The following is a 17,064-nucleotide window of genomic DNA, read 5'->3' on the forward strand; positions in this document are numbered from 1 at the left end:
AGAACTTGACGCTGAAAAACATCCCCACAGCATGATGCTGCCAGTGCCGTGCTTTTCCAAATCATGTCAAATCATGAAATTACCATAGGTGGTCTCCAATCAAGTTGTAGACAGCTCAAGTATGATCAATGGAAGCAGGATGCACCGAAACAGGATGAGTCTCATAGCAAAGGGTCTGAATACTTAGAACTAATTTACATTTCTGTTTTTATTTATAATAAATTTGCAAAGATTTCTAAAAACCTGTTTTCACTTTGTCATTATGGAGTATTCAATGTAGGGGAAAGAAATTGAGGAGATTTTTTATATTTTTAAATCCATTTTAGAATAAGGCTGTAACGTAACAAAATGTTGGAAAAGTCAAGAGTTCTGAGTACTTTCCGAACGCACTAAGTTTTGGTATACCTTGCAACACTACAAGCAAAGTGTTGTAGCAAACAATGAATTTCTTCAGTCAGCTGTTCTTCAATATTTGAATACAGGTCTTCATCCATAACCATCGGTGACAACAATTATAAGGAAATTGTGCCAGCCCTACTCACACGCATGGTTAAAACAGATCAGGCCCGAACTGTGCAATGTAGTAGGGATTTGTAGATTCCAACACGCCAATATTGTACACAGTGCAGTGCATAAAATTTGGTTGTGAACCACAATGACCATAATCCATTGCGCACCCACTTGTCTGGTCTTTGTGTTTCTTTCACACCTGCTAAGTAAAAGAGACAAAAGAATGCTAGAGAGCAGTTGCTTCGTACGACATCTCTACCTGAAAATACATTATCTAAGTGATTGATAGTTGGTATTCAGCAGTCATAAAAATATGCCTTATTTACTTTGAAGAACTACTAAAATAGTGATTTCACAGACAGCATAGGCAGAAGCTCTATAGAGATTAAATAATCAAATAAAACAATGTAATATACACAAGAACTGAAATATTTTAAAGTAATGTGATTAAATAATGGTTCATTAGTGATAAGCAGTAATGGGCAGTCACTACCACCAAGGGACTTTTATTACTTGTTTTATTGTTGTTACAGCATTCAACTCACATAGTGCATAGTGCTTAAAAAATACATCTTAATTAACTTAAATCGAAAAGCGAAATTGAACCAAAACAGACCTCAAAAAGCACTACTTAAAGCTGAAGTTGTAACGAGTCTGCAGACATTTAAATGGAGTCCCTGCTTTGCTCAGAGGACACGCAGCAGATAATTCAGTTATATGAAATGGTCCAATTTTGGACTGTCACTAAATATGATTATATTTATTTTACAGTGAAGGTGAAATCTTAAAGTAAAACGATTAGAAAGTTATTGTTACTATATTTAGCACAGCTCAGTGTTCAACACCATTGTGCCCTCAAAGCTCATCACTAAGCTAAGGACCCAGGGACTAAACACCTCCCTTTGCAACTGGATCCTGGACTTCCTGATGGGCTGCCCCCCAGGTGGTAAGGGTAGGCAACACATCTGCCACGCTGATCCTCAACACCAGGGCCACTCAGGGTTGCGTGCACCATCATTAAGTTTGCTGGCGACACACCAGTGGTAGGCCTAATCAAATGACCAACGGGATTATTTATATTGCCCCCCCCCCCCCAAATTACCTTGACTAACCTGCACCCCTGCACATTGACTCGGTATCGGTACCCCCTGTATATAGCCTCATTATTGTTGTAATCTTGTGTTACTGTTTATATTTTACTTTATTTAGCAAATATTTTCTTAACTCTATTTCTTGAACTGCATTGTTGGTTAAGGGCTTGTAAGTAAGCATTTCACTGTAAGGTCTACACCTGTTGTATTTGGCATATGTGACAAGTCAAATTAGATTTAGAAAGCATTTCAATCATTTCAAGCCTGATTCCCCCACGTTTCTTGAATCGTGGGGGGAAATATGATCTTTCATCACTGTACTGTGTGCTCGTGTCCTCAAAAGTGACTCCAGCTCAGTAATTTATAACTACTTTTCACAGAAATGTGAGATTTTAATATTTCTGGCAGTATAAGCATTGCTATGTACCGTTTATGACCCTCATGATAAATAATTACTTTTGGGTATGTCTATTTAGGCGGTAATCTACATTTATCGGGTTTTAAAAGAAGGCTAAACTACCTTTGATTAACAGCCGACTTGGTGAGCTCAATCCCTGCTTGGATCAGAGATCCTGTTTAATAGAGGAGCAAGACTGAACTGCACTTCAGGGTGGGATTTCCTTCAGAGAACAGAGTCACACTCAGTAAACCTCTATACCTTTAAGCTACAATAATAGAGGTTCTCCCACCTCCTCAGTTTCTTGTCAGTCTTGAGCAGAGAAGCATTCAATGATGCATCAATAAGCACAAAATAAACAGGCTATTTAGGCTGCCACAGAGCATTATGGCTTTACTCAATTTATAGTAAGTGTTTGTAATATGCCTGACACACAATGATGCATAACACAATCAACTCAGGAGACCATTTCAAGGCATATTGCAGCCAATAGTAGATGAAACCACAGTTCTTTAACAAACTGTTCTCTATGCCAGGGCTCTCCAACCCTGTTCCTAGAGAGCTACCGTGCAGTAGGTGTTTTGCGCCAAACCCAATCTAGCGCACCTGATTCTAATAATTTGCTCATTGATAAGCTGAATCAGGTTAGTTACAACTGGGGTTGGAGTGAAAACCTACAAGAGGGTAGCTCTCCAGGAACAGGGTTGGCAAGCCCTGCTCTAGACACTCTTGCAGTAATCAGAATTTGATATTTGATTGTAAGACGATTCCACAACAATATTATTTATCTAGACTATTTATTTTACTCAAAATGCCCATCAGAGTGGACTGACCTTGTTCAATAACCACTACCGGCATTTCATATTATTCAAATATACTCCGAATGGCATTTGGAGCTAATTTCCCTCAGGCCTTTTATCGTAATTAAACACTTGGCCTGGGCTCTGGCATTTAATACCACAACAGAAAGTATGCACTTGACCTTATTAACTATGGTCTGAGCCTCAAAGGGCCAATAAAGAAATAAACATCTTAGCCCAATTTCATGCTCCTTCAAATTATGCTGACAGTGCAATTTCACGCTGTTTATATTAACCAATCAAGATGTGGTCAGATATGTAGAGCTAACTGTAAGAGGCTCATGTGTAGGCCTCTGATAGACCCCTTATAAATGAATGTCAGTAACCCTTTTAACGCTAAAATATGAGTTTGCTCTGCATTATGATTATGGCTCACCTACAGAGAGATTTACAGAGTCAGTTCTTTTCTTACCATGGTAACTACTAGTAGTATGCCATAGTAGAGATTTGCAGGTTGACTGAGGTGAGTAATGTTAGGGTTAAGAAACTGCCCTAGCTCTATCGTGACATGAGATCTGCCTTTGTTAATTTTTTCATGAATTTCTCTGTGCAGCACAACTTTCACTTCTGTCCCAACTTTCAGACATGTCATAGAAAAGTAGGCAAGCAAGTAATTTGCAGGCAAACCAGAACATGTTCTATAGTTAGCTAGCCTTTCATCTGTGCTTATAGATTTTGTATAATATGTCAACAAAGCAGTTTGTTTCTTACAAAAGCACTCCAAATCAGCAAAATTGTGTAAATGTTCCTTACAAGCCAGAATGATTAATAAAATTATACTTAAAATGTACTCTACCAAGTTGTCTGTGTGGTTTGTCCTTCTGCTGCTCGACATTTGAGACAAAATATCCACAGGAAAGTATTGTTAAGCCAACTTTTTAGAGAGCAGGTAGGGATATTTAAGCAATAAGGCACAAGGAGGTGAGGATTTACAGATTGACTCCTGTGTACAGCTGTGTCACGGCTGGGGTCCGCCCCTATATATATATAGACCGCATGGCTGCAACAAATGTTCTCTTTCATTTACTCGGTGGACGTCCATATGGTTTGAGGTACAAACTTTCTGAAGTTCGCTTGGTAAGACACTGGTAAGTGTAATATCTCACGTGGAAGTATACTCACTAGAGCAGCTGGCCACGTGGCCAGCCCCTCCTCTTGAGTGCTCCACTCACTGCATGCGGTTGATCTGTGATTTGTCGTGCTTGTGTTTCGTTAGCATTACACGACGACTCTGTGTGCATTGATTAATAGAGTGGGGCAAAAAAGTATTTAGTCAGCCACCAATTGTGCAAGTTCTCCCATTTAAAAATATGAGAGATGCCAGTAATTTTCATCATAGGTACACTTCAACTATGACAGACAAAATTAGGGGGAAAAATCCAGAAAATCCCATTGTAGGATTATTAATGCATTTATTTGCAAATGATGGTGGAAAATAAGTATTTGGTCAATAACAAAAGTTTCTCAATACTTTGTTATATACCCTTTGTTGGCAATGACAAAGGTCAAACATTTTCTGTAAGTCTTCACAAGGTTTTCACACACTGTTGCTGGTATTTTGGCCCATTCCTCCATGCAGATCTCCTCTAGAGCAGTGATGTTTTGGGACTGTTGCTGGGCAACACGGACGTTCAACTCCCTCCAAAGATTTTCTATGGGGTTGAGATCTGGAGACTGGCTAGGCCACTCCAGGACCTTGAAATGCTTCTTACGAAGCCACTCCTTCGTTGCCCGGGCGGTGTGTTTGGGATCATTGTCATGCTGAAAGACCCAGCCACGTTTCATCTTCAATGCCCTTGCTGATGGAAGGAGGTTTTCACTCAAAATCTCACGATACATGGCCCCATTCATTCTTTCCTTTACACAGATCAGTCGTCCTGATCCCTTTGCAGAAAAACAGCCCCAAAGCATGATGTTTCCACCCCCATGCTTCACAGTAGGTATGGTGTTCTTTGGATGCAACTCAGCATTCTTTGTCCTCCAAACACGACGAGTTGAGTTTTTACCAAAAAGTTATATTTTGGTTTCATCTGACATTCTCCCAATCTTCTTCTGGATCATCCAAATGCTCTCTAGCAAACTTCAGACGAGCCTGGACATGTACTGGCTTTAAGCAGGGGGACACATCTGGAACTGCAGGATTTGAGTCCCTGGTGGCGTAGTGTGTTACTGATGGTAGCCTTTGTTACTTTGGTCCCAGCTCTCTGCAGGTCATTCACTAGGTCCCCCCGTGTGGTTCTGGGATTTTTGCTCACCGTTCTTGTGATCATTTTGACCCCACGGGTGAGATCTTGCGTGGAGCCCCAGATCGAGGGAGATTGTCAATGGTCTTGTATGTCTTCCATTTCCTAATAATTGCTCCCACAGTTGATTTCTTCAAACCAAGCTGCTTACCTATTGCAGATTCAGTCTTCCCAGCCTGGTGCAGGTCTACAATTTTGTTTCTGGTGTCCTTTGAATGCTCTTTGGTCTTGGCCATAGTGGAGTTTGGAGTGTGACTGTTTGAGGTTGTGGACATGTGTCTTTTATACTGATAACAAGTTCAAACAGGTGCCATTAATGCAGGTAACGAGTGGAGGACAGAGGAGCCTCTTAAAGAAGAAGTTACAGGTCTGTGAGAGCCTGAAATCTTGCTTGTTTGTAGGTGACCAAATACTTATTTTCCACCATCATTTCCAAATAAATTCATTAAAAATCCTACAATGTGATTTTCTGGATTTTGTTTTCTCATTTTGTCTGTCATAGTTGAAGTGTACCTATGATGAAAATTACAGGCCTCTCATCTTTTTAAGTGGGAGAACTTGCACAATTGGTGGCTGACTAAATACTTTTTTGCCCCACTGTACATACCCCAGCTCTCTAAAAAGTCAGGTAAACAATACCTTCCCTTGGATATTTTGTCTCAAATTTCGTGCATAAGGACAAACCGCACATACAGCCGGTAGAGTACGTTTACATGTCATTCTATTCCCATTTACACGATTGTCTCAGGCTGTAACGTTAGTTATACCAATTAATTGTACATTACAGCCTGACTAATCAGACTAAGAGGATCCCCCACGTCAACAACAACCAACGTGTATCAAGGGCGGAGTGTTGACAAGCTTATGACACAAATCAATGAATGTCTGGTATACTAGGCGTTGCTAACTGATTAAGTGTGGCCATTGCCCACTATATAGTTAGCCAAATGGATAAAACATATTACGAAGACACGTGCATTTTAGGAGATGCCAGGTTGGTGATTAACACTTACCAGTTAGCTTGCTAACTAACATGTCTAGGTAGCGAACGTTAATGGTTTCCTGTCTTATGACAAGGTGTAGCAAGTCATCAAGTTAGAACAACCAAGTTATCGAGAAAAGGCTCGCTATACAATCCAGTACATCGAATTATTCATGCCAATTAAATAGCCAGCTAACATTATTTGTATGACAACGTCAGCTAGCTAGTTAGCTGTTAGCTAGCACTGTTTAGCTCTGTGTTAGCTAACTGACTCGAATCTATCCTAACGAATGATACTGGTTTGGCTACGGACGGTAGCTAGCTGTAGCGTGTCAACCTTAGCACCAGTACGGGTGATAGCTAACAAATACCGTGATGAGTGTTATCTTACCGTATTATTCCAATCTTTGTATGTTGTTTCTAATGTTGTACTAGTTTCCGTTTTGGTAGGGCTTTGTTTTTCCAGAAAAAATCCACACGAAATAAGAGTTTTCGTTCTCATATACTCCACTCCTTTCTAACATTACTTGCGGCAAATGTCGCGTCTACTCTCCCGGAGAATGGTGCCGAAACGCCTCTCTTGATTCAGCTCTTTCGATAGGTCGCATGTTCTCGCGCTCTCTTGCTCTTTCCTCTCACTCAAGCCCACTCATTCAATCAGCCAAGTAAGCATTTTCCATATTTAGTGTTTCTCTAGTGTACCTCTACATCTGTGCTGTTTGCTGCCCAGACGGGGAACAAGCTGTGAATACTGTGACTAACATTGAACAATAGTATTTGGGAGATCACAGCATCCCATGCTGTTAAGCAGATGATGTAGTGAAGGCCAGTGCCCTGTTAATGATCGGAAACTGTTCTCCTCTGGATCATCTGGACCTGCCCTGCCCCTGAACCACCACATAGGCTCCTTCTAAACATCTAACAGAAAATACACACATAAATTACAATTGAGGAACTTTAGATTTTAGAGAATCTCCCAGCAAGAGAGTGAGTTTGACCCTTAAAATATTATTCACCTCTTAAGCCTAGATTTGGCATAGCCTACATTAATAAATTGTCCTATTTCCATTCTCAGATTTGAATGATGTCATACAGTTTAAATAATGTAACATTATTCTCTCTGACTATACTTGTTTTTGTCACATTGAGAGAAACATGTTTTATCTTACCTACATTTCAGCTTCAGCGTGCTGCTCCATGATGTCAGATGAGATTCATTTTTCTTTCCTGTGTTTTTCTTTCTGCGCTGTGGTTTGGGAGACCCTGTCTAACAACCACCATAACCAACATCTCTCCATCCACCCATCACAGAGCAGGAAAGAGCTCTGTTTACTTCAGCTGGGCTTTCTGGACCCTGGCAGTATGGCTCACTAATCTATCTCCATCTTTGCAATGCCCAATTAGTCAGCTCAATGATAAAGTACAAAGTGTTTTCAGTTGCCAGTTTTTATGTCCACAGCTGTGCTTCATCAGGAGCAGCAATCCCCCGCCTGCAGTGTTAACCTTGTGTTTAGACAAAGTCTTAAAGGCTTTCAATGGTTTTCAGTATCATACTTATTTTACCCTTTCTGATTAATGTAATATACACTACATATTGCATAATAAATAGCAAAGAGGTTCATTAAAAGGCACAAACAAATGAAACCTGTTAATTGTTATTGTTATACTTGTTTATTACAACAGCGGCACAAATAATAGAGACTACAGTAATCATTTACAACCTGCCTTGAAGGGAGCCAATATATTTTTGCTGTTTTATTTTCAGAAAAGTAAAGTCAAAACTAGTGTGAGTAGTGGTTACATTTCAAGATAAAAGCACCTTCTCTCAATATGACTCCACCAGCTCCACCGACTGGAAATATGAATTTCAAAGCTACTCCTTTAATAGATGCACCGAAGACAGTCATTCAGCAAATCAAATAAATGATAAACAACTGAAAATACCTGGGAAAAGAAAGGGAGGATGAATGAATGTGTTGAGCAGAGAAGCTCTCAGTAGAGAAACTGGCAACTGGAGTTTACTAGGTTAATTGAGCCCCCCTTTGCAGAAGATCAGCTTTGATATCAAACCACCTCTTGTTAAACTGTCACCCGCTGTAATGAATGGCCATTTCATTGTGTTATACTTCTTCTATGTTCAATTTTATTGTGTTATAATGCAGTATTTCCTGCATCATAACAGTTGTGAATGAGACCTTGATGATTGATGCACTACTTTTTATTTTCACCCTCTACATATCCATCACCATGTTTAAATCTGCATTATCTGCAAAATATACTGCAAAATATACTGTTATACAGTAAATAACATGTGAGAATGTTGTCAATTGTATTATAATGGTTTCCATGGGCTGGGAAGTCAGCTTTTAAAAAATACTATAAAACTAGCAGTTAGCTATTTGTACTCATCTTGTCAAGGCCAAGCCAATGTACTACAATACAAATTTGAAGCAATATCAAATATATTCTCATATCGTTATGAAGTCCCTTAAGAAGTAATGTGGCTCAGCTTGAATGTGATGTTTAAATGGAGGTGATGGATTCTTTGTGGCATCTACTTCTATATATAGCATCAATATAATTACATGCCAGGTTCTTGCTTGGACTGTGATGTACATTTCAGGCCCAGACCTAATTCATTCTGCCAGTCCTGGCATTTATTATAGTCACAGCGGAGCTCAGGTCAAGCATTCTGGGAGAATTATCTTTCCCCTCAGACTGAGACAAATAAAATTGTATTTGTCACAGGCACCAAAAACAACAGGTGTAGACTTTTCGGTGAAATGCTTGCTTATGAGCCCTTTCCAACAATTCAGAGTAAAAAATCATAATAAAAGAAAAATAGCCTCGCTTCTGCTTCAGCGGACCATTTCTGTATTGAGTGCATCACTGGTACTTCCTGTTTGAGCTTTTGTTTGTAAAAGGAAGCAGGAGAATAAAGTCATGGTCAGATTTGCCGAAGGGAGGACGAGGGATGTATGTATGTATGGATTTTTGTGGGTAGAATAAAAGTGGTCTAGAGTTTCAGCGCCCCCAGATGCGAAGGAGATGTGTTGGTAAAAGTGAGTTAGAACGGTTTTAAGTCTCCCTGTTTTAAAGCCTCCGCCCACCAGAAACACTGCCTCTGTGTGAGCGGTTTCTTGTTTGTACATGGCCCTTTACAGTTTGTTGGGCCAAAGTGGTTTTGGCTTGTGGAGGAATGTAGACAGCCGTGATAATTACGGATGAGAACTTTCTTGGTAGACAAAAGGGTCTGCAGCTTAGTATGAGGTATTCTATACCAGGTGAACAAAAGCTCCAGATTTCCTTCACACTGGAAGTAGTGCATAAGTTGTTTATGAAGAGGCACACACCTCCGCTTTGGACTTACTGGAGGCCGCCTTTGTCCGATCGTGCTGCTGCATGGAGAAACGACTGAGTTCTACACACAGAGTCATCCAGCCACGTCTCTGCAAGTAATATAATATTGCAGCTTTTCTAGTCTTTCTGATAGATTGAGCTTTGTTCGAGAGTCTCCTATCTTATTCTCCAGTGACTGGACATTTGCTAATAGAATGGAGGGGAGTCAATTTTCTCTTTGTCTCAGTTTCATCAGGTGACCGGCTCGTCTATGTCTGATGCATTTTGGTAGCCCATGAAACAAAGGAATGGGGCCCGGTATGAGCAAGGGAACATCTGAGTTGCAGTTTAAGTCTGATGTCCAGAAGTGCTTGGAAATCATATAATAGTATGAAATTCCTGTACAAAAAAAAGTTAAGATGAACAAATAAATATCACTAAATTGTCAGGCTGCACTCGTAAGTTGCACTTCTCTGTCAGCGCTATCTTTACAGAAAGGGGATGAGAGAGTGCACAAAGCAGATATAAAAGTACTTTAAAAAGTTAACATCGTAAAGCCTACTACCTCTAGCTAAACTCAGCAGAAAAAGAAAAGTCCCTTTTTCAGGACCCTGTCTTTCAAAGATAACTTGAAAAAATCAAAATAACTTCACAGATCTTCATTGTAAAGGGTTTAAACACTGTTTCCCATTCTTGTTCAATGAACCATAAACAATTCATGAACATGCACCTGTGGAACGGTCGTTAAGACAAAACAGCTTACAGACGGTAGGCAATTCAGGTCACAGTTATGAAAACTTAGGACACTAAAGAGGGCTTTCTACTGACTCTGAAAAACACCAAAAGAAAGATGCCCAGGGTCCCTTATTATCTGCGTGAATGTGCCTTAGGCATGCTGCAAGGAGGCATGAGGACTGCAGATGTAGGCTGGCCAATAAATTGCAATATCCGTACTGTGAGACGCCTAAGACAGCGCTACAGTGAGATAGGATGGACAGCTGATCGTCCTTGCCGTGGCAGACCATGTGTAACAACACCTGGCCAGGATCGGTACAACACCACACCTGCAGGACAGGTACAGGATGGCAACAACAACTTACACCAGGAATGCACAATCCTTCCATCAGTGCTCAGACTGTCCGCAATAGGCTGAGAGAGGCTGGACTGAGGGCTTGTAGGCCTGTGGTAGTAAGGCAGGTCCTCACCAGACATCACCAGCAACAACATCACCTATGGGCACAAACCCACCATCGCTGGACCAGACAGGACTGGCAAAAAGTGCTCTTCACTGACGAGTCGTGGTTTTGTCTCACCAGGGGTGATGGTCGGATTTGCTTTTATTGTCGAAGGAATGAGCGTTACACCGAGGCCTGTACTCTGGAGTGGGATCGATTTGGAAGTGGAGGGTCCATCATGGTCTGGGGCGGTGTGTCACAGCATCATCGGACTGAGCTTGTTGTCATTGCAGGCAATCTCAATGCTGTGCGTTACAGGGAAGACATCCTCCTCCCTCATCTGGTACCCTTCCTGCAGGCATGACAATGCCACCAGCCATACTGCTCGTTCTGTGCATGATTTCCTGCAAGACAAAAATGTCAGTGTTTTGCCATGGCCAGCAAAGAGCCCGGATCTCAATCTCATTGAGCACGTCTGGGTCCTGTTGGATAGGAGGGTGAGGGCTTGGAAAGCCATAAATGTTGCACGCTGCTGAAATTAACTCACAGTGCAATGAAGTGTATTTTTTTGATTGATAGAATAAATACAAACATTCACAGATATGACATAATATCTATTTGACACTATGAATTAGTTTCTCATTTATTCTGTACAGGGCTCAATACATCTGAAATCTCTTTATCAGTGTGTCTGTAGTGGTTGGTGTGACAGACATATTCACATCAGGTCCAACTAAACCCCTGTAATGAAATTGGCAGCGTTGCTGGAGCTCTAATCAGTGAACCATCTGTTAGCTTGCATGTATCCCTCCAGAGCAAAACAGAGTGGAGCTTTTCTGGAGAGTTTCCAATATCACAGTTGTGATATTAATGTCTGACATGAATTGTTTAAAATATCCAATCCCTCTTCCAAATGAGAAAAAAAAAACATGTTCGCAAACTATAATTCACTGTCTTTGATGTCATTGAATGTGCTTTGAGTTCAAGCGAGGACCTACAGTGCAACATACAGTATATCTTATTGTTTTCAAATGGATTGGAGGTATTGTCAGTAACACTTGGAAAGAGTGCGCAAACAATAAAACAACATAAAGTCATATGAGTGGAAGTTTGTGTGTGTGAGTGACATCTGGAGCAGACATGTCTCCTGGCTACAGAAACACAATGTCTGCATGACTTCCGTAATGGTCCAGGTGATCTCTAAAAGTTTTCTGGCCTCAGAACAAATAAATTCATAGAAATAGTGCAATATCATACTTCTCTATGTTTTGATTATGAATAAGTCATCCCAAACTAATACCTATGAAAGAGCAATATAATGACATGAGGAAAGAAGTCTTACTCTCACTTTCAGTCAAAATGAAATGTCTGGCATCAAAGGAAGCATGCACACACAGCACACACACAGCTTTGTTTTTGTAAAATTTCAGGACACACACACATCCGTATTGGGGCGTCCCGGAAGGAGGAGGAATATATCCTATTCAGCAGCTTCTGTCTGTGTCTGCTGACATCAAGGTCACAACTAACACAGCCCTGCTAGAGAGGGAGGCAAAGTACTCCACCATACAAGACTCAACCAAGCGCCTGTCGGCTTCCTGTAGAAATGTTGATGCAGGAATACAGGGTACTCTGAGAGTAGAGCCACTGAGCCAGAATACAGAGTACAGTAGCAGCAGCCTTGGAAGAATCCACTGCCTGAACATTCACTATTTTCTATCATGGTTTAATCTTCTCACCCCTATCTTTCTATCACAGACAAAACAATAATGTATTGATTTCGTAATTGTCTCTGAATTGACGTATTTGTAGAGATTTCCACAAATAAATCATATTGATAAGCATTAATACATAAAGTGACGTATGATTACAATAGATACAGCAGTTATTAAAGAATATCATATGACAATTATGATCACAATTATGATGCCATAACCCTCCTATAACTGAACTGGATACAGGAACAAAATACACTACTGCCTTATGGCTATCAGAAGATGTTATTTCAGTTTACATAATCAAAAACAACTTATGTTTGATTGTGTAAGAAAGCCTGTATGACACAATCAAAGAACAGCCTGTATATCCTATTTATAGTAGGACAGTGTTACCCAATCTCGGTCCTGGGGACCCCAAGGTCCACATTTTTGTTTTTGCCTTGGCGCTACACAGCAGATTGGAATAATCAACTCATCATTAAGCTTTGATTATTTGAATCAGCTGGTTAGGGCTAGGTGAAAAAACTAAAAGGTGCACACATTGGGGTCCCCAGGACCCAGCTTGGGAAACCATGCAGTAAGAGGAAACAGAGCAATGGAATAAGCTGAGTGGTCATCGTATGAGTGTTGCCACATTCAAGTGAGTCACATTCAAGTGGAGAGATTCTCGTTGGATATAGGAGAGGTGTGTGTGTGTGGGCAGGAGAAATATGATATTGTAGTAGCTTTTCAGCCATGGCGCATTTCTGTTGAATACCAAAACATTTATTTGTCCTCCTTGGAAGATCCTCAAGGACTTTGAGGCTGAGAAACAGTGTGTGTGTGTGTGTGTGTGTGTGTGTGTGTGTGTGTGTGTGTGTGTGTGTGTGTGTGTGTGTGTGCGCTTATGTGAGCTGTAATATCTGTGTGCACTCACTCTCCACTTGTTTTTTAAAATTATGTTAATAATTTGTGCCCAGTATGCTGGCAATAATGTCCCCATTCTCAGGCATTTCTTCACAGGGGTCAGAGATGCTGGGTCATTAACACACAGGACTTGACCTTTAGCCTAGAAGCAGTTTCTTTCAGCATTAATCTGAGTCAGCCAGCACTCAGCTCTGATAATGGCATGAGAAGAGAAGAGTCAGCCATGCACCACCAGGCACAATGGTTGACTGGTTAACCCCTCACATGCTGGACTGCTCACTCACTCACTCACTCACTATCACACACACACACATTTTAGTAATTTATCAGACGCTCTTATCTAGAGCGACTTACAGTTAGTGCATTCGTCTTAAGATAGGTAGGTGGGACAGCCACATACAGTGCCTTGCGAAAGTATTCGGCCCCCTTGAACTTTGCGACCTTTTACCACATTTCAGGCTTCAAACATAAAGATATAAAACTGTATTTTTTTGTGAAGAATCAACAACAAGCGGGACACAATCATGAAGTGGAACAACATTTATTGGATATTTCAAACTTTTTTAACAAATCAAAAACTGAAAAATTGGGCGTGCAAAATTATTCAGCCCCCTTAAGTTAATACTTTGTAGCGCCACCTTTTGCTGCGATTACAGCTGTAAGTCGCTTGGGGTATGTCTCTATCAGTTTTGCACATCAAGAGACTGAACATTTTTCCCATTTCTCCTTGCAAAACAGCTCGAGCTCAGTGAGGTTGGATGGAGAGCATTTGTGAACAGCAGTTTTCAGTTCTTTCCACAGATTCTCGATTGGATTCAGGTCTGGACTTTGACTTGGCCATTCTAACACCTGGATATGTTTATTTTTGAACCATTCCATTGTAGATTTTGCTTTATGTTTTGGATCATTGTCTTGTTGGAAGACAAATCTCCGTCCCAGTCTCAGGTTCGGCGATGTCATCTACAAAATGGATTCCAACACTCTACTCAGCAAACTGGATGCAGTCTATCACAGTGCCATCCGTTTCGTCACTAAAGCACCTTATACCACCCACCACTGCGACTTGTATGCTCTAGTCGGCTGGCCCTCGCTACATATTCGTCGCCAGACCCACTGGCTCCAGGTCATCTACAAGTCCATGCTAGGTAAAGCTCCGCCTTATCTCGGCTCACTGGTCACGATGGCAACTCCCATCCGTAGCACGCGCTCCAGCAGGTGTATCTCACTGATCATCCCTAAAGCCAACACCTCATTTGGCCGCCTTTCGTTCCAGTACTCTGCTGCCTGTGACTGGAACGAATTGCAAAAATCGCTGAAGTTGGAGACTTTTATCTCCCTCACCAACTTCAAACATCAGCTATCTGAGCAGCTAACCGATCGCTGCAGCTGTACATAGTCTATTGGTAAATAGCCCACCCTTTTTCACCTACCTCATCCCCATACTGTTTTTATTTATTTACTTTTCTGCTCTTTTGCACACCAATATCTCTACCTGTACATGACCATCTGATCATTCATCACTCCAGTGTTAATCTGCAAAATTGTAATTATTTGCCTAATTCTCATGCCTTTTGCACACATTGTATATAGACTCCCCCTTTGGTTTCTACTGTGTTATTGACTTGTTAATTGTTTACTCCATGTGTAACTCTTTGTTGTCTGCTCACACTGCTATGCTTTATCTTGGCCAGGTCGCAGTTGCAAATGAGAACTTGTTCTCAACTAGCCTACCTGGTTAAATAAAGGTGAAATAAAAAATAAATAAAAAATAAAGGTCTTTTGCAGACTCCATCAGGTTTTCTTCCAGAATGGTCCTGTATTTGGCTCCATCCATCTTCCCATCAATTTTAACCATCTTCCCTGTCCCTGCTGAAGAAAAGCAGGCCCAAACCATGCTGCTGCCACCACCATGTTTGACAGTGGGGATGGTGTGTTCAGGGTGATGAGTTGTGTTGCTTATACGCCAAACATAACGTTTTGCATTGTTGCCAAAAAGTTCAATTTTGGTTTCATCTGACCAGAGCACCTTCTTCCACATGTTTGGTGTGTCTCCCAGGTGGCTTGTTGCAAACTTTAAACAACACTTTTTATTGATATCTTTAAGAAATGGCTTTCTTCTTGCCACTCTTCCATAAAGGCCAGATTTGTGCAATATACGACTGATTGTTGTCCTATGGACAGAGTCTCCCACCTCAGCTGTAGATCTCTGCAGTTCATCCAGAGTGATCATGGGCCTCTTGGCTGCATCTCTGATCAGTCTTCTCCTTGTATGAGCTGAAAGTTTAGAGGGACGGCCAGGTCTTGGTAGATTTGCAGTGGTCTGATACTCCTTCCATTTCAATATTATCGCTTGCACAGTGCTTCTTGGGATGTTTAAAGCTTGGGAAATCATTTTGTAACCAAATCCGTCTTTAAACTTCTTCACAACAGTATCTCGGACCTGCCTGGTGTGTTCCTTGTTCTTCATGATGCTCTCTGCGCTTTTAACGGACCTCTGAGACTATCACAGTGCAGGTGCATTTATATGGAGACTTGATTACACACAGGTGGATTGTATTTATCATCATTAGTCATTTAGGTCAACATTGGATCATTCAGAGATCCTCACTGAACTTCTGGAGAGAGTTTGCTGCACTGAAAGTAAAGGGGCTGAATAATTTAGCACGCCCAATTTTTCAGTTTTTGATTTGTTAAAAAAAATTGACATATCCAATAAATGTCGTTCCACTTCATGATTGTGTCCCACTTGTTGTTGATTCTTCACAAAAAAATACAGTTTTATATTTTATGTTTGAAGCCTGAAATGTGGAAAAAGGTCGCAAAGTTCAAGGGGGCCGAATACTTTCGCAAGGCACTGTAAGCATGTGTACAGATAATATCTGTGTCATGATTACATTAATTCAATACATTTTAATATCCCCCCAAAAATATCACACTTCCCTTTTATGATCTGCATGATTTACTGACAGGCAGGATCATTATCTAACATCGTTTTTTAAAAATCTTTGTTTGGGTGTCCTAAGTAGAGCTTGTAACAATGTCATGTGTAATTTATGTCAGAGTACACAACAGAAGATGATTTATAAGCTCTCTGGAACATACCAATATACCTGTGTGAGTGTTTTAGCTGCACGTCAGTTATTCTCTCTCTCTTTCCCTCTCCCTCCATCCCTATATCTCTGTCTCTCTGTAATATACCCATTCATACATGTGTAGACTATACATGATATACCCAAAGGACTCCCACAGTCCCAGTTAATACATATGACATCAAATATCTCTGCTCTCGTCTCTAGTTAAATGTTGCCATAAAAATGGGAAGCGTCATGCTGAGGCAGAGCCGGGTAATGTATCATGTACATTGGGGGGGGGTGTCATTATGGCGGTGTGAGGGAACAGGCCCCACAGTAAAGGGCAGGGGTGTCATCCCTGGGATCATTGACTGTATTTATGGGTCTATATGCCCCGGGGGACTGGAAGGCAGAGCCCATTCCCCTCCTCTCCTTTTTCTTCCCCTGTCAGTGGCGTCTGGCTGTGGCATGTGTAACCATGATCACAGCCCTGCCTGTCTGGATGTGGCATTATTGAATAAATAAATCATCCACCCCCTACTCCTTCTTGTCCTCCTCCTCCCCTCCCCTTCTCTTGCTCTTCACTTCCCCCTCCATCAACAGTTTGGGGTGGCTCAGATATAACAGCCTGATTTAAGATTGCACCTGAGAAGAAGGCAGACGTTTTACGTGCCCCCAACCGATTGTGTTTTTTTGTTCATTTATTTGCATTGTTTGTAACTTGTTTTTTACTTATTTTGTAGATAATGTTGCTGCTACCGTCTCTTATGAC

At 41.1% G+C, this 17,064-nt stretch overlaps 1 protein-coding gene across 1 annotated transcript in view; it reads right to left on the minus strand.

Moving 5' to 3' along the window:
* LOC109873520 (nuclear receptor corepressor 2) overlaps positions 1 to 6,682 on the minus strand; it is a 175,376-nt gene extending 168,694 nt beyond the window's left edge. Inside the window, 1 exon segment of the mRNA XM_031815261.1 lies at positions 6,475 to 6,682. The gene's annotated coding sequence lies outside the window, so the exon portion shown is untranslated.
* Positions 6,683 to 17,064: the final 10,382 nt, after the last annotated feature.

Source organism: Oncorhynchus kisutch, linkage group LG3 (genome assembly GCF_002021735.2).
Source record: "Oncorhynchus kisutch isolate 150728-3 linkage group LG3, Okis_V2, whole genome shotgun sequence".
Classification (NCBI taxonomy): domain Eukaryota; kingdom Metazoa; phylum Chordata; class Actinopteri; order Salmoniformes; family Salmonidae; genus Oncorhynchus; species Oncorhynchus kisutch.